Raw genomic sequence first — 27,304 nt, forward strand, 5'->3', positions numbered from 1 at the left:
GTTTTTATCAGGTCAACAAATGGTTCCTTTAGAACCCCCTTGTGTGAATCTTCAGTCATCACTATAATCTGACCAATCACTCTCCTGGCCATATCTCTAATCCCACATCTTCTTCCTATACGTTACAAGAAGCCATTTTCCACATACAGGGTCTAGCTCTTCCTTTCTATAGGAAAAATTTCCTTTTCCTTTTCCGTGGAACGTTCATTCACCCTCCAACTTTCTGAAACAGATCCAAGTTCCACTCTATCTCTTCAGACTCATTTTGTTATTTTTTTCCTTTGAAGTACTTCATACACTCTTTTAAGGAATAATTCACACTACCTGAGAACCTGAAGAGTTACAAAAGCATCCCTCTAGATTTTTTATCATCTCCCATAGGAGGAAAACCAACCAATGCTTCACCTAGCTATAGCTGTTACTTAGCACTGCCAGAAACACAAATACAAAATTCTGTTTCTAATTCATTGGGAAATTCTTCTTATATTCCACTGCTAAAAAATTAGATTTTTAGAGACTGCCATGTTGAAAGTCAAGTAGAAAATTCTGTGCTAAAGTGTTTTTTTTTTTTTTTTTTTTTTTTTTTTGGAGAGCTACTTTGAGCAGTGATTGATAAAATTAACCTCCATAAGAGAGAGCAGGTCAATCACTGGTGAAACTGGTGAAAGCAGATCTTTGGTCATCTGGGCCAATATATTGTATACAGACTCAGATATATGATTTTTATATTCGTGATGGTGAAATACATAAAATACAGTGAAGACTGAACCCAAATTAAACTACTAACATCCCATGAACAATGTATTATTATATCTGGACCTAAATAACTACTAATTTATGGTTTGTTCATTAAAAGTGCCTAGAATGCTGGGTGTGTGTATATATTTGTATAGAAATAGATAGATGTGTGTGTATACATATTTTTCTTCAATAACAATGATTTGGGAAGGACACTGTGCTTATGAACTAGTTCCTCCCCGTTTCATTTTCAGCTTTAGCCTCAAGGCCAAACACAGAATGCACTGGCAGATATAGGATTTTTGATAAGGTTGCCAGTAAATGTCAATAGTCTGCCAGTGTGCATGTATTAGTTTTTTAAGTAGCACTATATGTTGACTCATAAAAATTCTCTGTTTCTAGCCCTTTGAGCCTATCACAACACAAAAGAAAGCTACTGATCATGAACCTAGAAGAACAGGAAAAAATAGGAAAGCAGAACTTTTCCAGGTTTATTGTTGTGTCATATTAGGCTCTCCATGACCTCATTTGGTGTTTTCTTGGCAAAGATACTGAAGTGGTTTGGTTTGCCATTTCTTTCTCCAGTTCATTTTACAGATGAGGAAACTGAGGCAAAACAGTTAAGTGACCTGCCCAAGGCCACACAGTTGGTAAGTATCTGAGGTGAGATTTGAACCCAGATCCTCCTTACTCTAAGGCAGGACCTCTCTCAACTCTGCTACCCAGTCTTTGCTTGAAGAAGCCTCCACAGCAATTTCACTGATTGGAATAATCAATTATCTTTTTTCTTTCTTTGTACAAAGTTTCCACAAGAATCCAGTGTAGTTTTACCATTCACACTTTAGAAGATGGATATCCAACTTAAGGAATCTTGGGGAAATAAGTTTAATTTTCAAATGAAAAAAAATTCATGTGCTAGTTTTCACAATTTCAACAAGAAATCTAGATTTTAAAAGTTAGTAACTAAAATAATGGCATTATTAAGCCTACCCATAATAAGCTAAAGGCTATAAGGATGAGCCCTACTAATTAAAGACAAGTTAGATGAAATTTTTTAAGCAAAAGTCTTAGGGATGCAAGAACAGGGGTTGAAAGCCAAACATTGAAAATGACAGCAATATGTCACAGCCTCATTAGCAATATTCAATAACCACCCAAGCTAACCTTGCAATCCAGAATTCTACATATGACAAAATTATAAAATATATATGCTTTTTTTCATGCAGCATTAATTTAATAGACACAGAACCTCCTTTTTAGATGTATAAATCTGCTAGAAATAATGTTTAGCAATTTAATTAAGCTTAGTAAATCAGTCAACCAAATTTTAAAAGTCCAAGCCTTTTAAATGTATTGCATCAATATTAGCATAAAGCAATATATATATAAAGAACATGTTTCTTATTCTACTATTAAATATGATATTGGTGACTTCATTGAAAAAAGGCAATGATTATTTTTGACACCATGAATTTTTTATCAATTAAGAAAAGCAAAAAATAATTTCAGAATATGCACTAATGTTCCAATATTTGAAACTTTGAATGATAAGTATTTATGATATGATTCATTTGGCATAGCTACTTCAGGAAAACTTGGCTTAGTGTTTCTAGGATTTTCTTTTTTCTTACAGAACTGTGATATCCTTGATATCCTTCCAATCCAAATCTATACCTTATAGTCTGACAAAGGTGCCTGAGGCAACAAGTAGTTAAATGATTTGCTCAGGCTCATCCAATTAGGATGTGTCCAAGGTAGGGTTCAGATGCCAAGTTCATCTCTTCTCTCTTTTCCTATATGACACTCCACTTCTCATCTTCCTACTCCTTTCTTAGAAAATACTCGTACCTCATGTCCACTTTTTAGAATAACTTTGTTTCCTTCAAAATTCAGCCCACGCTTCTATATGAAAGAAGAATACTTTGTTGTCACCAACAAAGTCACAGATATTGTTATAATCACATTACAATTATTGCAAATATATCAAAATGTCACATGTTCATAATTACTCCAGAATCACTCTAATTTTACCCATTATTAGATCATAACTAGACAGAACTATAGCCAGCTCTTTGGTTTTATTTACTGTATGAATTGTAGTGTCATCAATGAGAACCTGTTGTTTTATAAGTCTCTACTGAAAACTACAAAGCCCATTGACATTTTAGAAATGTTAAAAAAAAAAAAGGGGGGGGGGACAACTTTTACTGTTGGATTTTTATTTTGCTCTGTTTTGCCAAACAAAATTTTGACTAGAAAGAAAAGCTTCACACTCTGCACAGATGGAGCTCATGTAATGCTTGGTAATACATCTGATTTTGCTACCTTCATGACAAAGGAAGCTTCTCACATCATTGTCTTTCATTGCTTTTTACACAGACGTGCTGCTTTGGCAATAAAGACTTCCAACAACTCAGAAAGAAGTTTTGTCAACAGCTATAAAAGTAATCAACTTTATCAGAAGCAAGACTCAAAATCAATGCATTTTTAAAAGATTTTGACAAGAAATCAATTTGAGCAAAACATGGAAATACACTCTACCACAAAGAAGTTCACTAGTTTGTAAAAGGGCAATTTCCTCTGATGAGGAAGACTAACCAATACTTCATCCATTCATTTCTGTTAATTAGCAAAAACACAAGTACAAAATACTGCCTCCAGCTCTTTAAGAAATTATTCTTCCCCTACACAACTAATTTTAAAAAGTTAGATTGATAATTTAAAAATATATTCCAGCTTTGTACAAACTAAAGACAAAAGCTTCACTTTTTTCTGAAGAAAGAAAGAAGAAAAAGGAAGAGAGAAAGAAAAGAGAGAAGGAATATCTATTAGCTTTGTTCAAACTAAAGACAAAAGAAGAGAGCGAGGAAGGAAGAAAAGAAAGGAAAGGGAAGGAAGGAAGACAGGAGAGAGGGAGGGAGGAAGGGAGAGAGAAAAGAAAGGAGGGAGGGAGGGAGGAAGGAAGGGAGAAAAGAAGGAAAGAGGGAGGGAGGGAAGAAGGAAAGTAGGGAGAGTAGAAGGAAGGGAGGGAAGAAGGGAGGAAAAAAAGAATGAAAGAAAGCTCTTGAATCATTTCAAAGGAAAGTATTTAATATGGTGGTTAGCTTATCTGGCAGATATTTTTAACAAGAGAGAGAGAATATACGAGAGAGAGAATATACATATCTATGTTTACATTAAAGAATCTTAAAATTATCAGCATGATTTCTACTTAAAATTCAAATCTAAAAATCAAAAAAAAATATTCTTCATCGATTCTATTTAAAAATCAAATATATTTTGGTAAAACTGCCAGTTTGGAAGAAATAAAGACTGACATGCTTGAAAACTTTTCAAATGCTGGAACAATTACTTACCAAGATGAAGTAAAGATATAAAATTCTTGGTCAATTTCTCTGAAAGGAGAACTTTACCAACACCTGGAAATACTCCAGAACTCTTTCAAACTTTTATTTCTAGTGTAATGATATTAACCATAATCATTTTTTCTGACAAAATCTGTATCAAAGATCTAGCCAAAGATGAATTCATTGATTTTTAGGGAGAGAAACATTACAGTTGGATTTCAATACTCAAAAAATCTTGAAGAATTCTGGTGTTCTTTAAGAGAAGATTATATTCACCTTATGAAGTGACCTGTGGAAGTTTTAGTTCCATCTGCAATAATCTGTCACAGAGAATCAAAATTTTTAACACTTGTAATCATCAAACAAAAGATTAAAATTAATTGAATGCAACATGACATGCCTTGTTAAAGAGGATTCCAGTCAATCAATTAGTATTTATTTAAGTGCCTACTGCACGCTAGATTATGCTAAGTGCTGGGACTACAAAGAAAAGAAAAAAATAAGTCCTTGTTTTCAAGGAGTTCACAGTCTGATAAAGTATGCCACATATTTTTAAAATGTACAAATTTCACATGTGTTTATGGATAAATAATTTATTCTTATGTATGTTTAATGGATTATTCTTCTTTGTTTTCAAATAGGTCCAATGACATCATGGAGTGATGATTTATACATCAATTGGATTTAAGGAAGGCAGAGTTACAGTTATCAGCTTCAATCTCTCTTTCAGAGGCAAGCTAAAAGTTGGGACTGGAATGCAGCAGATGACCTTGGTCAGACATCAAAGACCGACCGAATTTTACAGCTCCTGCTTTAGCCATTGGAACAAATTGTGCCCGCCCATTTCACCAGGAGAAATCTTCAGCATGCTTGGGTGGACACCCCCTTACATACCCATGGGTTTGTAGAACATCAGTTACTCTTAACCTGGTTTAGCCCATATGCCGAGTTAGTTTAGTAGGATGAGGCTGCCACACATGCTCAGGTTTCTGGGAGCTTCGAGTGAGAGTTGAGTGGCAGATAGACACCAAAGATGGATGATCCATCATGAGAAAAGCCTAACTAGCCTGCCCTCCCGAAAGATCTATAGATAGTCTTAGAGAAAAGGCACTAAAATTAAGAAGGACTGGGAATAGTCTCTAGCTAGCACTTTCCTTCAAAATTTGTTTAAAAAAAAAAAAGCCATTTACTTCTTCATATATTTTATCTGAACATATTGGCCCCTCCAAAAAAAGCTAAAAGTCCTTGAGGGCAGGATCCTTTAATAGTTTTTTTTGGTTTTTGTTTTTTTCTTTTTATCACCATCCCAGAACATGGTTAGCACTTAAAATGCTTTTAAATTAATGATTAATGGGTTAATTTCTGATTTCAAGGCTGGTCCTCTCCCCATTACCTCTACAATGCTAAATGTTAGTGGTGAATATTATTGCCTTTCTCTATCTGACTTTCATTGATTCTAATGTCTGGGTTTTTTGCACAGGAAATATTTTGAAGTGTTTTGTAGCTAAAGTCATGCTCTTGGATGACAAATAGAAGTCTAAAAGCCTCTCTTGCACATGAGAAGCACAATCCTATTTTAGCTGCTTTATTTCACACCAAAGGAACAGTGAAACAAAGAACCTACAAAGGCATTAAGAAATAAAAATTCCTGATTCCCACAGGGTTCTTTAAAAACAGTCATTTTTGCATCCTGTCCACATTTTAAACAGTCAGTCAGGACTACTAAATCTTCAACTCAGCACTGAGTTTAAATACCAGTAGAAAAATAAATACAGGTCAAACTCAGAGATAGTTGGGCTCTTTTTTTCTTCCACTACATGAAAATCGTGTGTATACTATTTACATTAGGAACAGCCTAACCAGAGGCAAAGCTGATGCAAATGGAATGCCAAGCAAAATGTAGTTTTACTGCCAAAGGCTTTCCCCAAGAGGTGAATAACATTTTCCATAAGTCTATGGAAATTACAGAATTAGTTGGGTAATGAAATACTCTTAGCCACTTTCTTATGTATGATTCAACACTTCAGCTCTCTACTGAATAGTAGGGGTTACATTCATTATATGAGAGGGGAGCTCATGCTTATTCAGTGAAAAGATTAACACAGTCTAAAATACAATATTTTAGTTCTCAGGAGAATACTTTTCTCCATGAAAACATGAAAGTTGCTTAAAACAACCCAGTTGTTTTAACTGACTTCTGATCCAGCAAGACTGTTGATAAAATTACACTGTAATTCTGTAGTTTTCAATTAAATACTAAATTTCCCAGGCACCCTGCTGATAATTGCATAGTCTTATAATTAAAAGAGCCACACTGTAATTTTTCTGAAGTTACACACTTGAGCCAAACCAGAGCTTTGCTAGCCATGGGTAGGAAGCGCACTGAAGAATGGAGTCTGCCATTACTTTTGCCAAGAAGCATCTTGGGGGAAGGGGAGTTCCAAGGCAGACAGTTATCAAGTGTTTCTTTAAATGTCTCATCCTTTCTTTACCTTTGACTTGCCTTCTCCTTGAATTCCAAATTTTTCTGCAGTAAAGTTGTAGCCTGCTATTATTAGCCATGAAAATTCTGCTTAGCATTCAAAGTCCTTCATATCCTAGCTCCCCTCCTACCTTTTTGGTTTTCTCACATCTTATACCCCAATATGTATTTTTCAATCCAGTGGCCTCCTGATTGTTTCACTCACAAAGATATTCTATTTATCAGTAACTCTAATCATTCTGTCTGGCTCTCCTTCACTCTGACTACTGGCTCCTTGGCTTCCTTTAAATTCCTTTAAATTTCCTTTAAATTGCAACTAGAATTCTACCTTCTACAGAAAGTCTTTCTAAAGCCCTCTTAATCCCAGTACCCTCCTCATTAATTATTCCCTATTTACATAGGAAATCATATATATATATATATAGCTTACTTGGTATATATTTAATTTGTATGTTGTCTCCTCTATTACATTATAAACTCCATGAGGGCAGGAACAATTTTTTACCTATTTTTAGTATCTCCAACAATCAACAGCTCCTGGCATATAAATAGATCCTTAAATAATATTTATTGACTAATTATGTCCTTCTATTCCAAAAGATTAAAAAGGTAAACAGTCTATATAAAAAGTTAGGAGTTCATGTAGCATGAAACAAACACCAGTGAAAACAAATTTTAGAAGCAAATCACCCAAATTCATAAAATGACAGATATATGTAGGAGGGACCTTAGAGGCCATCTAGTTCAATATTCTCATCTTAAGAGAAACCCAATGTCACACAAATAAATTTCAGAATTTCTCCAGAGCCCTTTCCCTGTTCCTTTCCCTGTATTTCTCACAAATAAATATTAAGGAAGGTGTTAAGGGGTTTCCAGCACTATTTTTCCCCATGATGTTATCCAGGTGCTTATTTCCTGGGCTGGACACCAGGGACATTGGACATTTAACTTAAGCATCACATTTATTGTTTATGAAGTCAGCAACAATCTCTTGTTGGAATTACAGCCTAATTAAGAGAGTGTTGCATCTACTTACTAGCTTGTACAGCTGACATTAAAAGAAAAATAACTTACTTTTTGTTGTAAATTAATATGAAGATTTGAGTTGTCATGTGCCTGTATCATCAGTTGGCTTGTCAAAATGAACCCTGTGGGTTTTTTTTATTTATTTGTATTCCTAGAAGTTAACAATCTCTGGTACGTAGTATTTAATAAATGCTTGTCGACTGATTAAGAGTTTCTGACACAAACATGTTTGGTTTCAGATAGAATCCTAAATCTTTCTGGTCATGGTTACCCGTAATGCTATCCTTCCCAGAATGGAAGGAAGAAAGAAATTATTTCTATTTCCTCAACTGTGAAATGAGTGGGTTGGGCAGATGGCATCTGGGGTCACATAGCACTAGTTGTCCCTCATCTCTTGGGAATGCTCTCAGAGGTAACCCTCCTTTTCCCCACTTTATTCTTCCTAAAGCTTCCTTTGTAGGGCCTCTCCTTTAACCATATCTGGGCTAGTACCTCTGGTATGAGAGCTTGCCAAGCCCCTTTCAGGGCTGCTCATCATCTTTGTGTCCTCCTTTGGATCCAACTCTTACCTGCAACTCCAAAAGCATGCACACCTCAGTAGACAGGCTAAACAAGGATGAGGGTAACCACCAAGCCTCACACATGTGGATGGACTAGGAGGATGACAGAATGGGTGACTAAGAACCATGAAAGTGGTTAAAGCAGGTGATGTGGAACACTTAAGAGTTTGGTCAAGCATCAAAGCTGGCAACTTGGTTATCCCCAGTTATTCTTACTTTTGTCTTGTCATTGTTTAGTCTTTGTCTTGGATGACTCTGGAAGAGGAAGAGTAAGGCTGACAACTTTGTGCAATTCTGCCTCACTTAAATCCAATTCACTCAAAAGTCAAGATAATATTTCAAGATGTCAGTAGTCTGCTTTGAAAATGAAGTATAAATACCATTATCCAATGAGGAAAACTGAATAAAGCACTGAACTGGAAGCAAAAGACCTGGATATCTGTCAATCCAAAAGTAAGTTCCCTTCCTTATATCTCAATTTCTTCCTCTAGAAAAATGAAAAGGCTATTCTCCAATAGAAAAGTGATCATAAAATATGAAAAGGCAATTTTCAAATTTAAAAAGTACAAATTATAGACAAAAATGTGAAAGTATGCTCTAAATCAGTAATAAATGCCATCAGATTGGGAAAGATTATAATTCCTAATCATTGGGAAAGAGATGAAAATGGAAATCATTGGGAAGGATTTGGGAGGACAGAGATATTGATGCCCTCTTCATAGATATATAAACTGATCCAACAGTTTTAAAAAATACATTGGAGCTTTACTCAAAAAGTGATGAAATTGTGCATCCCCCTTTAACCTAGTGATTTCACTAATAGACATTTAATCCAAAGAGGTCAGAGACAGGAAAAGGATCTATGTGTACAAACCTATTTTTAACCAAACATTTTATCAAAGCAAAAAAAAAAAAAAAACATAAAGTAACTAGGTAACCATGAGTTATAGAATGGCTGGACAAATTGTGGTATATTGCTGGAATATTATTTTGCTATAAGAAATTACTAATACAGTTATTAAAGAAACTTGGGAAGAATTTTATGAATTAATACAGACAAAAAAAGTGGGACATGGGGAATAATTTACATGATGATCATAACAATGGAAGGGAAAGTAATTTTGAAAGATTTCAGAATTCTGATTGAGCACAGTGACCAATTATGTCCTTGGAAAGCTGTTAGTGAAGCATTGACTTCCTATTTAGAGACAGAATGAAACACATTTTCAGATGTAGTCATTGTTATTTGTTTTGCTTGACCACATTTATTTGTTAGAAGAGAAGGCTTGTTTGATGTAGGGTATGGATTACTATTTAGTGATAGAGTTATAAAGGAAGGAAGGAAGGAAGGAAGGAAGGAAGGAAGGAAGGAAGGAAGGAAGGAAGGAAGGAAGGAAGGAAGGAAGGAAGGAAGGAAGGAAGGAAGGAAGGAAGGAAGGAAGGAAGGAAGGAAGGAAGGAAGGAAGGAAGGAAGGAAGGAAGGAAGAATTTGACAAAAAGATGTCTCATGTCCCTACCAGCAATAAAATTCTTTGACTGTCACCCATTGGTATTATTCTTTACTGATAGGATTATTTTTTTTAAAGTAAAATTTTCTTAAATTCCAAAAAGAGAAAAGGAATAAGAAAGCTCCCCTACTTAGGTTGATCTACTACTAGTATTGTGACTTATAGCCTTAAAATTTTACTTCAAATGCCGTGTTCAGTAATTTGATTTGTCCAGGGTTGCACAGCCAATAAGTAAAAGTGGTTAGACTTAAATCCAGCTTTTTGATCTTTTCTCTCCTATTAAAAGTCTCATAGGACTCTCTTAACTTATTTCAAGCTTCTTTCTTCCTTTCTGATAATTGGTTAAAGATAAATAACACTTCTCATTAGCAGAATGCTAGACAAATTACAACCTAGATTCTTGTGTCAACAACCTGTTACATTAAAAAGCAGATCTTTTTTCCCAGAATGTTAAAAAAAAAAACCTACACAGAGTTTGGCACAGTTCTCCAACAGATATGTGAAGTTTTGTTTTGTTTCTCCACTATGAATATTGCAATGCTTCAATTGCATTGAAGGACATTATTTTCACTGGCCAAGATCTATCTCAACTACTCTACAACTTAGTCTTTCACAGTAGCTATCACTAAAAACTCATCTCCTAAAGCCAACCTAGTGAGGAGTGAATATTTTAGGAGTGGGGATGGTCAGCACAATGCCATCCATATATAGACGCATCAGAACAGTCTTAGTATCCAATAATCATTTTGGGAATATTGGTACACTCCAGTAGACTTAACACAAAGAAACTCAAACTCCTTTATATCTATACTCTTCCCTCTTAAGCAAAGAGATTTCAAAGACTTTTGTTAAGTATTTTCTTCCTAAGACTCAATAGTGCTAGATGCTATTTAGCAAACATGACTTACTTCAAATTCTAACAGTATTACAATGCTTGCAAGTAGGTTTCCAAGTATCAAAGGCAGAATTTGAGCCATATTTTCTCTAATAATCCAACACACATTAATCTAGAAATAGCCATTATATTCAACCCCATGCTAATTATATTACCAAAAATTATTTTACTGAGAAAAAATAATATCCTCTACTAAATTAATCATTTTTATAAAATTACCTCTTCCTTTCTGACTCCCAAGAAAATCCCAATATCTCTAGCTCAGGTCTCATAGACAGGTCTGAAGAAAAAGCATTATTATTAAACTAAACATTAAGGTATAAATGACAGACTCCTTTAAATATCCCTTAGCTTTGGGGGTATTTTCATTTTAAAAGGAAATACTAATTGACTCAAATGAATATATAATTGGTAACATTTCAAGCAAACCTGAAAGTAAAGAATAGAGGACATCCTAAGGGAAATATTACTTTACAGGATGGCCTTATACCTCTCTGTGTAACCTTAGATAACCTTAGAAACTTAGAAGATTTTGTTACTATTGTAGTTTTAACAATAATTTGGTGGAAAGTTTTTGTTTGTTTGTTTGTTTGTTTGTTTTTTAAAGTAAGCAGGTGCTGAACATCAGCTCTGGATGATTTGGACTTTTAGTGTTGATGCAATGAAATTCATGGTGGAATTGGAGACAGAATTTAGATCCTGACTGCCAGGATCCTATATGATCTTGAACAAATGCTTAATGTTTTGTGGATTGCTTGCTTCTAAATTGCTTGCTTCAAAATTTGTGAAGGTATAAAAGACAATGACCAATTAAAGAATCTCTTCCATGAAGGGCTAGTCACTTGGAAAACTCATCCTTTAATTCAGTCTGAAATAAAGTTTTACTTTCTGAAGAATTCTAGCATACCATTCTCCAAGAAATTCAAAATCAATTTGCCAAGTTTTTCTCATAGCATCATATATCTTCACTATCCTCAAGAATTTTCATCTAGTCATTAGTATTAGATTTTAACTAATAATTTATTTCAATAGTAGTTCCTACAATAGAGACAACATGATGTAGTGGATGGAAGACTTACCTGAAGGTTCAAGCAATCTGTGTTCAAGTCTTGCCTCTGGAACGTCCTGTGTGACCATTAGCAAATTGCTTAATCTCTCAGTGAAATGAGATAAATTCTGTATTACAGAAGACCTAATGAGTCTCATTGGTAGATGGAAATTTCCAAACCAATAGTTCTCTATGCTGGTGAAATCTCAGATCTGGACCACTAACTTCCCCCAAAATAGTTCATATTTCCAACATTTTTAATATTTGTGTAGTATTTTCTACATAACAATCCCATGAAGTAGATATTTCAAATATTTTCATCTCCATATTTTACAGATAGGTTCAAGAAAAACAAATGGATAAAGCAAGTCTTCTAACAAAACTATGATATGAGGAGTTTGGTAGATAGTCCACTGAGTTAATCCATCAGTTAGTGCATGTATGTATATGTGTATGTGTATGTATATAAACTTGTGTATATGTACATGAAGATACATGTGTGCATGTTTACACAATGCATACATACATATATGTGCAGACACATACATATATATAAACACATGTATGCATTTATATCATCTATCTGTATCTATTTATAGATCTATACAGAGAGATCTATTGATATATCAGATCTTGCTGATGAATTATGATTCTGACATATCTAAAGATGATGAATTTGCATTTGGGAAGTTCAAGGTAGGGAGGAGTCTGGGGATAGCTTAAACACCAAATAAAGAAGGCTAGATGATGCCTTTTCCTTTCTTCCTCTCCTCCTTCTAGATGTCATCACCAAGTAGCCAACCTTATAGTGCTAAGCCCCTTCTTCATACTTGGCTAAACTGGTCCTCCAATAACAGATACTTTCTGTTGCCAGAGGAATTCTCAAAACCTTTCCATCCCAGCACTACAGAACTTGTGTCAGCGTGTACTTTGCTGGCAAAGCTTTCAGGAACCTGTGGCCACTTCCACACCAGAATGAGGAATAAACTAATAATCAAGCCTCATAAAAGCCTGGATCACAGCAGTCATTTAATAAATACATATTGAATGCATGAGTAAATGAACCATGACCCATTTAAAATCTCAGATTTCTTTTCATGGATCCCACAAGAGTAGGAAACATACAGTACAACTTGAAAGTGCTAGGTGTCCCTCTAGTTAAGGGATTTTCTATTTCTCAAAGAGTCATATATCCTTTATCTTTCTGAGAATTAATCAGAGACTGTTGTGCTCACTTAAGAAATTTCAGAACAAACTGATCAGAAGTACAGAGCTCAAAACCTTAATAAGCAACCTGTTCTTGCTTAATGATATTCTCAAAATTTAAAATGGCCAAACTGTCATACTCATTCAATTACCTGATTCCATTACCTGATATCTAAGTCTTTATTGTCTAAAATGTCCCACACTAGACTTCCCAGCAGAGCACCCTTCTTAGATTGATCCCCAAATATACCACCTTTTCTTATTTTCTAAGCCATTTACTATATAATCAATCAAAGCTTCTAACTAGTTCCTTTTTGAACTCTTTCCCTCAGATGAAAGAGACTAGAATCATTAATCCCTCAACAATGGAAAACTGGACTCCTATATTCCCTAGTAGCCCTGATGAACTAGGCCAACAATTCCAGCACTTTTAGTAATATAGTCATTGTTAAATCATGTAAGACCTAAAAAGCAAATAAATAAATGTATACTTTCTGGATTCTAAAGGTATTCTTGTTCAAACTTATATATAATGACTTAAATATATTATCCTTGGAAAATGGCATGACAAGGAAAACATGCAAATAAGCTAATCTTTTATTATTGTTATCTTTCAATTTTCCCTTCTAGCTTTAATATAATCTTTAATAAGAGGCTTACTGTTAAAAAATTAATTATCTCATCATTCAACAAGCATTTTTTTATGGGCTAGGCACTGTGCTTGATGATAAAGGCAGGTGGGATGAGACAGGACCTGAGATTTCACTAGCATAGGAAATGAAAAAACTCCCTCTACCAATGCAGAATAATATCTGCTCGGCAACTTTCAGTCTTTGTTGACTGGGACAGAAATATCAAGTGCCTAGAGTGACGCAGTCAGTATAAATCAAGAACAGGACTTGAACCATAACCCTTTCTAACAACCGGGTCAGTTCATTATCCACTACACAAACTTCCTCTTAAACCATGAAGACAAACTGAAAAATAAGTCAACTCTTCTCCAGGGGAAATAGCATACTTTTAAACATATATAAGATGATTAGAAAGTGATTTAGAGAAAAGGAAGGCAATTAACCTTGGGGAAGAGGTTTTGGTAAAATCAGAAAAAAAGTATTTTTTAGGAATAGTATCTGAACTTTAAAAAAAATTAGAAATTCTAAAAGGTAGAGGTATGATAGCGAAAATAGGCCTGGGGAGGGCCTGTAACAAAAGCATATGAAATTATGAGGAATAGCAAAAAGGCTCATTTGACTAAGCCACAGCGGGCCAAAGTATGTATAAGAATTGGAGGTAGGGGAAAGAACAAGAATGTAATAGGATCAGGAAGCTAGGTTGGAACCAGGTTGTCCAAAATATATATCAAGTTATTTTTTCATCCAAACACAAATCAAAATAATTGAGATAAGGGTTAGAGAAAAGGGTGGGCTAGCTACTCTGATATAAGTTAACATGAGAAGATTAACTTCTCAGGTCCCTGATCAAGATTCCTGCCACTTGAGAGTGCTAATATTTGAGAGTTTCAATCTAAATAACTATAATCTTGTAGATTCTCTAGTTCTCTATCTCTAAAAAGCTGTAATTCCTAAAACAACAGCTTAGACTATGATATCTCAGATTGCTACAAAAATTACCCACAGAACTTTATCATTGTTTTCTTAGACCTTCATGGAGAATCAAGACCATACTTGCAAGGTAGAGTTGTTTGGGTCTTTGGTGAGACTACAATTGAGTCACTCATTTTCCTTTAAGTTACCTAAAATTTCTTAAGACACAAAGACCTTTAAAAAGACTAAATCTGGCACAAGGCCAAGGAAAACATTTTTCTCTACAGCTAAATTGATTTGTTTTTCCCTTTGTCAAATCATGAAATCTATGTAATCCAATTTTTTCTTTTTTCCTTTCCTGAATTACCAGGAAATTTTGGAATCAAAGTGCCCAGGAATAGTAATTAGCCTATTAGTCATCTGATAAAGATGTGGAATAAGAATCTTAATCAATCCATGTCAGAACTTTCAATCCTCTCATTCTCTCCCCATTGTCAGAATTTTCAATCCACCCATTCTGTTCCCACTGACTATCTTGTTTGCATATCTAAAGAATACTCTACTTCTTCAGATCTTATAGATTGCCAGGTGAGTTTTTCTTAATTAGACCCCAGTGGTCCCTTCACTAACTCCCTCCTATCTCCTATCTTACTTCCTAGATTCTGCTATTTCCCTCCCCCTTCTCTTCTTCAACTTCAAAAGTTCTCACACTGTGAAACATGTTGCTTAATGGATTCAACTTTCCTTAGTTCCTTTTGGTAGAGCCCAAAGTCTTTTCACATAATAAATATCTCATGAGTTTTTCACATCTAGAACCACTACTCTCCCACCTAAAAACATTTCACTTAAAATTACTATTTTGATAACATATAAGACAGAGGAGTTGAGGAGAAAACAACCTGGATTTGATAAGCTTCTTGAAGGCAGAAGTTGTTTTTTCTTGTTGTTAGATTTGGGGGTTTTAAGGGTTTGGGGAAGTTTTGGGGAGAGAAGTTACTTTTCATCCTCAGTGCTTAGCACTGTGTCTGGCACTTAAGTTCTTTTAAAATGCTTGTTAGCTGAGTGAATTTGGAACCAGTGGATTTGATTTAAACCATAATTCTGATTCTTACTACCTGTATGATCTTAGCTCAGTCATGAAATTTCTCCAGACTTCAGTATCCTTCTCTGTAAAATGAAGAGATTGGATTATACGGCCTGTGAGATTTCTTCCAGCTCTAAATCAATGATCCGATTTTGTTTCACTATTCCTTTTAGATGACCACTGTTCCATTTTAATTCTCAACTATCCTATTTTACCTTAACTTTAATTTTAATAGAATGTAAACTTTAAACAAATTAACAAAGAAATAATGAATTTAAATGGTCTTCTTGTTGTAGTCATCTCCATGGTTACAGTCTACCAAAGATAGCATGAATCACTCTAGAATGAGAATCTTAAGAGTGTCAATGGGCACTGACTTGTCAGCTACAGCTCAAGGCCATTGTCACATAATCCCAATGAAGAAAGAGGAGCACTTTTATTCAAATGTATAAAAACTTTACTAATAGTTATTTCCGTATGAAGACTGGAGCATCCTATTGAAGAAAAAAACAGAATTAAAGACTCTGCTCCTGGTCTGGCAAGATTGTAAAGAGAAGTCAATACCAAAGTATAGTTTTCCAGATAACACGAAGGTTAAAATCATAGTATTTTTGGATGAAACAAACTTCTCTAACAACAGAAAATGATAAATCACATTAAATTATGAAATCACTGCCAAATAAATAAAAAAGAAAAACTTTATCAAAGATTGACCATATCAGTTCTAGCCCTATCAGTTCCAACCTAATATTGGCTCTGTCAATTCAAAACTCTCAGAGTTCCTTAATGTGGATTTTCCCCACGTTGAACATGGTCACAACCTCTCTTCACCTCTTCTTCTCTCTTTCCCCCTCACCTTCTCCACACAGGAGAGCCATCCTAATGAGTTTCTATAGCCAAAAACATGTCGTGGACCACCCTGCTAATGAATGGGTCCCCAAACCCCAGAAACAGAGTCTATTCACAAGTTCACAGGCCCTTCCAAAGTTTGTGCTCCCCGGGCACAGTTTTTAAGAACCCAGGGCCATCATTACACAATGAGGTGACAAGAGATTAAGGTCCTAATGGAGGTACAAATTCATACTTGTTGGAAAATATAAAACTAAATGCAGTGAGCAGAAACTGAATGAGACTTACAAGCCTTAGGTCAAGCTGAATGAGGTCAGCTTCTGGATGACTAAGAGACTCAGGCCTTGCTGCTAATTATATAATGCAGAGATTGTGACCTCTTTATGATGCAGGTCTTGTGCTGCTCCAGCCTCTCCCTCTGGGCCTGCATCATCAAGACAAGGAATATTAACCTGAAAGCTTCCTGCTAATATAAAGCATCTTCATTTGAATATCAAGAAAGAATTGTGGAACTGTGAACAGGCAAGGGATTCTGGCTTATACTTTTAGAATTGATTGTCTCTTCTGCTTCTTTGAAACCTGATTTCATTAATTAAACCTCTCTTCTGGTCTCCTTAGCTCATTTAGTCATCTTTTCCATCACCTCACAAGTGAATATAAGATTGTTAATTATAATAATCTAAGTCCCAAAGAATGTTTGCGTCTGTTTTATAAATTGGTTTGCAGACAAAATAAATGAAGGGACATTTGATTAACCATCAACCAGTTTCAGGGGGCCATTTGTTATCTCTATTTCCCAAATAGCCATGAAGTCCCTTCTCCTTCTCTGGGCCTCAGTTCCTTCATCTGTAAAATGGGTGGAGGGTAGGATTAAGATCTCTTCCACATCTAAATTCATGGTTCTCCATATTCTTGGTAGAAAGATCTCCGGCCTTGTAATCAGAGAACCTTTAAGTGTTTAAATCTCATTCTGGACAACTGCTAGTGGCTTTGAACAAGCCATTTTTCCACCATGGGCCTTAGTTTCATAATACTTTAGACTTTCATAATAATTTAGATGGCTCTGGATGTTCTTCTACCTCTAGAATGATGATTCTCCCCTTAATCCCCCCTCCTCCAACTTTAGAACATCTCAGATTGAATTCCACAGATCACTTCCTGATTCAATCTAGAATTGAGAGAACATGGGGAATCTTTTGCAACCTCAAGTAAGTCCAATTCTAATCACAAATGGAAAGGCTCTAAAGTACAAATCAGAGCATCCTCATAATAGCCCTGCACATCTGTATTAAAAAGTGGACAGTTATCACAATAGAAATATCAAAAGCAGAAGTTCCTCTGGGCAGACTTCTCTGTGAAATATGAAACAGCTGAACTAACTTTGAGCAATACTTCAAATTTATATGCACCAAGCTATTCAAATATAAAATCAGCGCTAACAAATGGGCAACCTTGTCAGCTGCAATGCTAATAAATCAGACTCACCAAGGTAAGTTAGCTGCATTTCCAGTACACAGAGATCTATCATAGAAGACTTGATAATGATACAACTACTAGAGAAAAAAAAAGAAACGTGGTTTCTATGACCTTGTCTGGAACTCACCAACAGTCCTGGCTCATAGGTCTTCCCTATTCCATTGCTCCATGTGGACCGCCCTCAAAAGACTGGAGAGGATTGAAAGTCTAAATAAATATATGCATTAGTTATAATAAAAACTGTCATTTATACAGAGATGGGAAGGATGTAAAGAGCTGCCTCGCCACCATTTTCAAATTTGAGCCTCAGAACAACCCTGTGAAGTGGGTACTCAATTGTTTTCGGTTATGTCGACTCTGCAAGACCCCATTTGGGGGTTTTCTTGACAAAGATACTGAAGTTTATCCATTCTCTTCTCCAGCTCATTTTATAGATAAGGAAACTGAGGCAAATAGCATCATGTAGCTAAAGGCTGTGTGTGAGGCCAGAGTAGAATTCACAAAAATGATTCTCCCTAAAAAAAAAAAAAAAAGAAGAAAAAGAAGAAGAAAAATGATTCTCCCTGATTCCAGACCCAGTGTTTTTTCCATTGCCCCAAATCAAGAAAATCTGAGTTCTAATCTCTCTTTGGATACTTCCCAGCTAGAGGAGGGAAAAAAGCATCTATTAAGTGCCTGCCATATTCCAGAATTATGCTAAGTGTTTTATAAATATTCTTATTTGAGCCTTTGAAGGTATTGTTTATTATTATTATTATTATTATTATTATTATTATTATTATTCCCATTTTTACAGTTGGGGAAAACTGTAGTAGATAGAAGTTTAATAGTTTGCCTAGGATCAAAACTACGTAATGTTGGAGGCAGGACTCAAATCCTGGCCTTCCTGACTCAAAGAATGTTATCCCCCGTATCTGACTTCTGTATTCACCTTGAGATGGTGTCGGGGCTCCTGTCTTTTAATATGTGAAGGAGGAAGTTGAGTAGGGTGGGATAACTAAGAAAAGTCGTGCTCACAACTTCTTGAGCTTCTTCTTCAATAGGTCAAAAGATTTATTATTTTCATTATTGTGGAAACTCAAATATTAATTAATTGGAATTGGGAGTCAGAGAAAATAAGTTCACAACTCAGCTCTGCTACTTACAATCTGTATGACTCTGAATAAATCCTTTACTTCCCTGGGCCTCAATTCACTCATCTATAAAATTAGGGTATTGAACAAAATGATCTCCAAGGACGCCATAAGCTCTAATTCCTATGCTTTACTCCTACAAATAATAAGAAAGACCCCAGGAATCCCCTGGCCCTCAAAAGAACTCATTTCATAGGAACAAAAAATATTCTACAGAATTCAACTTCTCTGCTCTCAGCTGTTTTTCTGTAGTTGTTTCCACAGTGGCCCTGAGTCGACCCCTTTTCAACAGAGCTGACTGTGGTTCAGTTCAAAGTCAGAGAGAAAGATCAAAGAAGAGATGAAAAGGTAGAATGTGCTGGATCCCCCCAGACCCCTGAGCCTAAAACACATCAAAGTGGCATTTTTATTTTAACTGGCCTCATATTCCCCTCCCAATACTTCCTATCTATACAAGTCGGCTCAGGTGGTTAATAGGCAGTGCCAGGATTGACACAGTCATATATTCATACCTCTATAGACTGATTATCATCGTTTTATTTATATTGTCAGTCTTTGTCAATGGCTTTCAGACTGAAGCTTCCGTAGATTAAGTAGGCTGGCCTGTAAAGGCTATACTTAAGAGCAAGGTTGTGATTCAATGTAATAAGGCACTTATAAGTTACTTTTTTAAAAATTGGCCACGAGGAAAGGGAAAAACAGACTAGGATGCCTGTAGGTCATCAAGGAGCCAAGGACACATAATCTGATCTCCAGAGGGACAGAATCCATCCTTGATTTAGCCAATGGGAAGCATCCAGATGAGACGGCCATCTATCCACAGCGGATGAAAGGAAACAATGATAGAACAAGGAGTCCTTCCCCAACTGGCAACCATTCTTCAGTTATTGTAGGCAGCTACTGATATGGTGGATAAAGTGCCAGGCTTAGAGTCAAAAGGAATAACTCAATAGCTTTGTAATTCTGGTCCAACGGGCAACCAAGGCATTTAACTTGTTTTCCTCCATTTTCTCAACTGTAAAATGAGACAGATAACAACACCTGCCTCCCAGGATGGTTGTGAGGATAAATGAAATATCTGTGGAAAAGCATTTGGCAGAGTGTCTAGTATACAGCAGGTCAAAGCTGCTTCTCTTCCTTTTCTACTACTCCTCCCACTTTGACAGAAAGGTTTCCTCCATATAACAGCATCATGAAGGGATTGTGAATGAGGGCAAAGGGGTTTACAGGAAGGCATGCAGACTTGTTCTGTACATCTGACTGGATTTCCACCTTTGATATCACCAGCAAGGAGATACCAGTGATCAATACATTAAGTTTCATTTATGTGGAAAATTTAAAAAGATGGGGAGAGAAGGAGGCATAGCCAAAGGAAAGACAGCCTATTGAAAGATAAGCTAAACCCCAAAACCCAGAGGAAATTCTGGGGGGATGGAAGAAGGATTTGGACTACCAAGTCAATATAGAAGTAAAGTTTCTATCTATACTCTATAGGGAACTCTTTGGGGATAGCAAAGAACTGGAAACAAAATGTGTCCATTGATTGATGACTACCACAAAAAATATGGGATAGGGGATAGGGAGACCTATATATATATATATTTATATATATATATATATATATATATATATATATGAATATTATTCTGCATTGATTATTTTACAGTAATAAATGGAAACATGGAAAGACTCATATGAATTGATATAGAATAAATAAGCAAAAACAAAAGAGTGATATGCAAAATGGCAGCTGTGTAAATGAAAAGATCACTAAAGGGAAGCGAAATTCTTAGTAACTAGAAACACAGTGAAGATCCCAGAGAAAATAAAATGAAACAAACATGAAGGGAGCTTCATGGTAAAGAAGTGAGGGACTACTAAGGCATAATGTTGTATGCATTAACAGGTGTGGTCACGACATTAGGTTGTTTTTGCTCAATTATTTTTCTTGTTACAAGGAAGGAGCAGAAAATGGAGTTGATTTGGGGGTTTTTTGTTTGTTTTTTACTTAAGCAATTGGGGTTAAGAGACTGGCCCAAGGTCACACAGCCAGGAAGTTTAAGTATCTGAGTCCTCCTGACTTCAGGGCTGGTGCTCTATCCACTGCACCACCTAGCTGCCCCAAATTCTTATTTTTAACAGAAATACTGAGAAATAGGTTACCCTAGTAAAATGTTGTATTTTTCCACATGTCCAGAAGAATCTCGTTGAAATAAACACATGAGAATTCTATATGATTACCTAAAGCAAATTCTTTTGAAGATAAAGGAATTTTATCCATGTTTCTATGATACATTAAAATTTCATGGTCAACCATTTAAAGCTAAAAAAAGGCCTTGGAAGATATTTAGTCCTTCATTTTACAAATGAGGAAACCTGGATATTTCCTAATTAGAAAAAAGAAACCTAAGGCCTCAACACAGAAGTTTAAAAAAGAAATAAAAATTCCTTCAGAAAAGAACGACCGGTCAACTCAAGCCTGGTCCTCTAAGTTTATTTATTCCAACAAAAATGACCCAAATTCAGCAATACTAATAGGGAGCAGCAGTAACTAATGTTACTCTTCATTTGTGTTGACATTACATACCATATACGCATTAGCAATAGCTCATATTTTTCCCTTTTAGCTCATAGGACCAAAGATTAAGAAGAGCTAAAAAGGATCTTCAATTCAATTTAGCCTCTTCGTTTCTATGGAGAAAAAAGTGAAAATCACAGTGCCTAGATAACTTGTCCAGGGTCACACAGATGGTATCAGAGCCAGTATTGAAAAGCAAGTTTTTTGATTTCAGATTCTGTATGTCATTCTATTAAGATTATTTAGTATTATGGATGAATTGAGATCCTATAATCCAACTTCTAATTACTACCTGCCCCCCTCATATTTATACCAAGCATTCATAGCTTCTGCAATATAAAATTGCCAACATTTTTGTCTCTACAAAGGAATTTTGAAGATCTGCTTGAATTCACTCCCATTATTCTAAAGCCAAGAGAAGCAGCTTGGAGAATGTGGAAAGTCTGCTGCCACATAAAACCCTACCTTTCAGGAACCAGACAGAAAAGGAAAGAATTTCTAGATTTGTGAGGAATAATTATTTTTAAAAGAAACATTGAGACAACAAAGATTCTGATCGACGCTTTTGTCTCAGAGACCTTATCTATGTGCAGAGTCCATAAGAAACATAAATCAGAAAATCTAATAATTAAGTCATAGCCTCATAGATATGGAGTTGGACAAGATCTTGGAAATCATTAGTTTCAATTTGATCATTTTATAGAGGAGTCAACTCAAGTCCAGAAAATATTACCATGGGCAAGTATGCTGAGGACAATTTATGCAGTTCTAGAGAGTCGATTGTTAAATTTTCAGTATAAGTATTAATATCTCAGAATTCAGCAATCTACAAATTAGGGATGGATTTCTTTTTTTGTTGATTTCTAGACTTAAGAAATTGATGGATAAAATGTTAATGATAAAGATCAAACTTAAAAATTTGTCACACAGATTTTTTCCTTGAGATTTGATTGTTGAACATTTACCACAATACATCTGGGTTTAGTTACTTGCATATGACCACATAGGTAGAAAGTGTCAGTTGAAATTATAGCCTTTCTCCCCAGGCTCAGGAATTATTGCCCTTGGGCATGCTTTATATGTAGAAGACTATAAAATCCGAGAGGCAAGAACTGATTCATTTGGTATTTATAATATGAGAGCTTAGCCCAATGTCTTGCACACAGTAAGCACTTAATAAATGTTTGTCCAATTAAATTGAATTGAATTTTTTGCCCTGCACAAATCTATTACGTTATCATTGCTTTAATTTTCAATTTAACAAGCTTCCTGACATCTTTTAGTCTGACATCAGAATCTTTCCACATAAATACTGATCTTTTGATTTTCCAGCTTAATTTTATATTTCTTAAGAAAAGTTGATAATAGACCTTTTTAATATTTCTACTATCTCAACTATGGCTTTAAAAAATATATGAATCTTAGCACACTGGCTGTGCTAACTTTTCTCTCTTGATTCCAGATATTAGGCACATACTTGCATGTTAGGGATCCACATCCTTCCATCAGAAGTAGTGTACAAAATAACAGGAAAAGATTTTCAAAAAGTGCCATAAAACCTAGGTTCTGATAATGAATCTTCCACCTACCAGTCACGTAATTTCAGGCCTTTCACTCCTCTGGATCCTAGTAGCCTCATATATAAAATGGGGACAATAATACTTAAATTCCTTATAAGTTTGTTGTGAGTTGGGTAGTGTGCAAAATTTTAACTGTTATAGGCTTTTGAGCTCTTGTTTTTCTATGATGCAGCGGCTTTCACTACAACATCCCAGCTTCCCCCATCAATCTACAGCAGCTTCAACCAAGCTCTCACTGCCACCTGAAGTCTCTGATTACTGAACACAGAATCATCAGTAGAAATGATAAAACACCTTCGCCTTGGTATTGACACATTCCTATTTTTTCTTGCTCAGAAACTCTAAAGATGGAGTGACTTGAGAAAAAGCTAATATCACAGATTTTATCTCTCCCCTTCAATTTAGCTACTCTGATTAATAGCTTCCTTTCACAGATCAATTTGCATTTTGAAATGGCACAGGAAAAATAAGAGAAGGGGGGGAACGAACTATGAATACATTTTACACATAGTAGGTATTCGTTAAATGTTGACAACTGACTATTTTTGAGTTGATCTGGAATAGTGGTACAATGACCATTGGCAAGGAAAATAAAATGACAGATGAATTATGGCCTTACAATCAGTCTAAATACTTTAATGCCTGTGTATCAAGTACTGAATGAGGCATCTGAGACACAAAGACAAAATAGATACAAAAACAAAGTAGTCCCTACCTTGAAAGACTTCCTATTAAACTAGACAGAAATAACTAGTGTGCAAATTTATGTATTAAATATATATATAATATATATGCACACATGTATACATAAATATATATGTGTGTGTATATATATATGTGTGTGTGTGTGTGTGTGTGTGTGTGTGTGTATATATATATATATATATATATATATATATATATATATATATATATATATATATATATATATATATATGCACTTCTTTTGCTATTTCTCTCCACTGAAATTATTTTGGATTTTTTCTATATTGTAATTTCTATATTGTAATATTTTCTATATTGTAAATTTTTTCTAATTGTAATTTCTATATTGTATATTGTAATTTTCTATATTTATATATACATATATGTATATATAAAACAAATATATAAATATTAAATATATATACATATATGTGTGTATGTGTACATATATATATATGCATATATATATATATATAATCTATAAAACAAATCCAAAATAACTTCAGTGGAAAAAGATAGTAAAAGTAGTTTACAGGCTGACCACTAATAATCTCTCCATTTCCCCATGTAAGACATGCAACAATAATAGCTAATATTATTATATTGTTATTAACAACAATAATATTTAAATATTTATATAGCCTCTAAGGTTTGCAAGAAGCTTTCCAACTCATATTCCATTTTATCATAACAACCTAGGTAAGAGAGAGATGATGTTATTATTCCCATTTTACAGATGAGAAGACTGAGACAGACAGAAGTTGAAGGACTTTTTCAGAATCACACAGATAGGAAATGTCTAAAGCCAGATGAACTCAGAAAAATAAGTCTTCCTGACTCCAGGTCTAGTACTCTATCCTCTGTGTCACCTAGATGCCCTCACCAGAAGAATAATATTTTTTTAAAAGATAGTCCAATAATTTTGCTCTATAATTCCTCTGATTATCAATATCAAATACGGCATGAAACAGAGATATATGCTGATCAAAAGCATTTGACACTCTCATGGTTGCCAAGTGAAAAGTCCCAATGGAAGAGGAACATTCAGTGGATGATGAGATCCTCCAGATAGTTCAGTTTACATGCAACATTGTGCTGATGGTATCAAATCTCAAAGCACTATAAAGCCAGCTAAATAAGACATTATATATCAAAATCGTAGGACTTGGAGCTTAAAGGGACCTTAGAAACCATCTAATTCAACTTCTCATCTTTCAAGTGGAAGAACTAACTCGTAGAAGTAAAGGGACTTGTCCAAATGCTCACAGCAAATAAACCCTGGAGATCAGGGTTTGATCCAAGGTTTCTAACTCTACATTTATGAGCTTTCTATTCTGCATTTAATAAAGACAGCAAAGATCCTTGGAATCAACAGTCTCTTAAAGATCTATTTGTATGCACTTGATCTCTGAGCTGTTGGACCTTCCAACAATAAAACAAGAGTCCACCTCATTTCCAGTCGTGTTCTAGAAACATTCCTTCTCCAAACAAGTTGGTTATTTTTGTCCCTGTGTCCCTCTCCACTGAAGCTGCCAAAACCTCCACCAGCTGTCCCCTTAGGAACAGGCTGCATAAATACCATGCATTTCTTTCTAAACTGCTAGGAGATGTTCAAAGCGTGGAGCCAGACCAAACCCAAACAGCTTACTAAGAAGTCAGAGAACATCACTTCAAGAGCTTAAAGTATAGTCACAAATTTTAAAAACAAACAAACAATAAAAAACTTTCCTTTTCCTTTATTAGAAATGCTTTCCTTCTTTGGAATATTTGGGGATTTGGCTTAAGTAGGTATCCTGGAGAAAGAGTTTGGGAAATAACTGTTCTTATTCCTGTTTGTCTCTACCCCAGACTGACAAAATGAGTATATCTAGTATGAAGACATTTGTGAAATTTCAGTGATTACGTAAAAACAGAAGCATAGATTGTATTAATGTACTTCACAGTCCCTCAACCTGTATCCATATTCAGAGACATAATGGATATATAAGATAGAGAAGACAGAAAAAAATGGCCAGAATAATAATAAAGTAGAGAATGGGCAAATCATCCAAACTTACTGGGTTTCAATTTTCTTTTTTTTAAATAATAACAGCTTTTTATTTTTCAAAATACATATAAAGATAGTTTTCAACATTCACCCTTGCAAAAACTTGTGTTCCAAATTTTTCTCCCTCCTTCCTCTCTTTCCCCTTCCCCTCCACAGCAAGTAATCCAATATAAATTGAGTATAACTCCCCCCCTCCAGGGTGGGGTTAAGTGACTTGCCCAGGGTCACACAGCTAGGAAGTGTTAAGTGTCTGAGACCAGATTTGAACTCGGGTCCTCCTGAATTCAAGGCTGGTGCTCTATCCACTGCACCACCTAGCTGCCCCAATCCAATATAAATTAATATGTGCACTTCTTCTAAACATATTTCTATATGTTTCATGCTGCACAAGTAAACTCAGATCAAAAGGGAAAAATGAGAAAGGAAAAAAAAGCAAACAACAAAAAAGATGAAAATACTAAGCTTTGACCCATTGTGAGTCTCCATCACAAGTTTTTTTGGAATTTGGGCTTTAGTTTTCTCATCTGTGAAATGAAAAAGTTGGATCGGATAGTCTCTGATACCCTTCTGAGTCTCAATCTATGAGTAAAAGAAAGCTGAGGGCACTAGAAACAGACCAAATCATAGGTTATAATCATAGGATTTAGGATCTAGAAATAGAAGGAAATGCATGTCCAAGCCCCTCATTTTGCAGACAGAAAATGAGGCCCAAGGAAGCATGTCTAATCCACGGTCTCATAGGTAGTAAGGCAAGATTCAAAGTCCAGGCTTTATCCTCCAAAGCCAACATTTTTTCCACTCTCCCACAAACTAAACAGAAAATACCAGTAGAGAAAAATAAATTAAATAATCAATGCAGAGGGAGCAAAGAGAACTTGGCCTACATACTTTATTTTTTATTTTACCCTTATCTTTTTATCTTTTTAATTGATTTTGAGATTATCTTTTTAATCTCATCCTTTCTCTTATATTATGTTTTTCCTCCTATCTTCCACAATCTGTTTTTTCCTCCTATTTTACACAATCTGGAAGTGTAATGGGCCGATCTCAATGTTCACTGACCTGAAAGTTTTGACTGGATCAATTTTTTTCTGACCAGAATCAGTTAATACCTCCTTAGATAGCCTGATGGCCCTCTGTTCTTAAAGACTTCACAAGATTTATTTCAGCATTATCCCCTATTGTAGCTCAGAACTCCAGATTCAAACTATACACTAGTCTCAGGAAACCTAAACAGTAGGAATTAATGTGTATTCTACCACACTGGCAATCAACATCATTTAAAAGAGGAAGCACAATATATTTATTATTTGTTTTTCAGTAACATCTGACTTTTCATAACCTCATTTGGAGTTTTCTTGGCAAAGATTCTGCTCTCCAGCTCATTTGATAGAAGAGGAAACTGAGACAAACAAACTTAGGTGACTTGCCCAGGATCATTACTAGTCAGTATCTAATGACAGAACATGAGTCTTGCTGACTCCAAGACAAGTATACT

At 35.2% G+C, this 27,304-nt stretch overlaps 1 protein-coding gene and 1 long non-coding RNA gene across 6 annotated transcripts in view; one reads left to right on the forward strand and one right to left on the reverse strand.

Moving 5' to 3' along the window:
* Positions 1-16,639, reverse strand: part of IQCM (IQ motif containing M) — a 491,365-nt gene extending 474,726 nt beyond the window's left edge. For 3 of the 5 annotated variants that reach the window (XM_074276433.1, XM_074276430.1, XM_074276434.1), the window contains exon 1: positions 16,576-16,639. The gene's annotated coding sequence lies outside the window, so the exon portion shown is untranslated. Of the gene's footprint in view, positions 1-11,635; positions 11,682-14,445; positions 14,655-15,469; positions 15,522-16,575 lie in introns of those variants that run through there. The other 2 variants (XM_074276432.1, XM_074276431.1) reach the window with 2 other exon arrangements.
* Positions 14,856-27,304, forward strand: part of LOC141547829 (uncharacterized) — a 31,514-nt gene continuing 19,065 nt past the window's right edge. The window contains exon 1 of the long non-coding RNA XR_012483640.1: positions 14,856-14,942. This is a non-coding gene — a long non-coding RNA (uncharacterized LOC141547829). The remainder of the gene's footprint in view (positions 14,943-27,304) is intronic.

This window comes from Sminthopsis crassicaudata, chromosome 6, assembly GCF_048593235.1.
Source record: "Sminthopsis crassicaudata isolate SCR6 chromosome 6, ASM4859323v1, whole genome shotgun sequence".
Taxonomy (NCBI): Eukaryota; Metazoa; Chordata; class Mammalia; order Dasyuromorphia; family Dasyuridae; genus Sminthopsis; species Sminthopsis crassicaudata.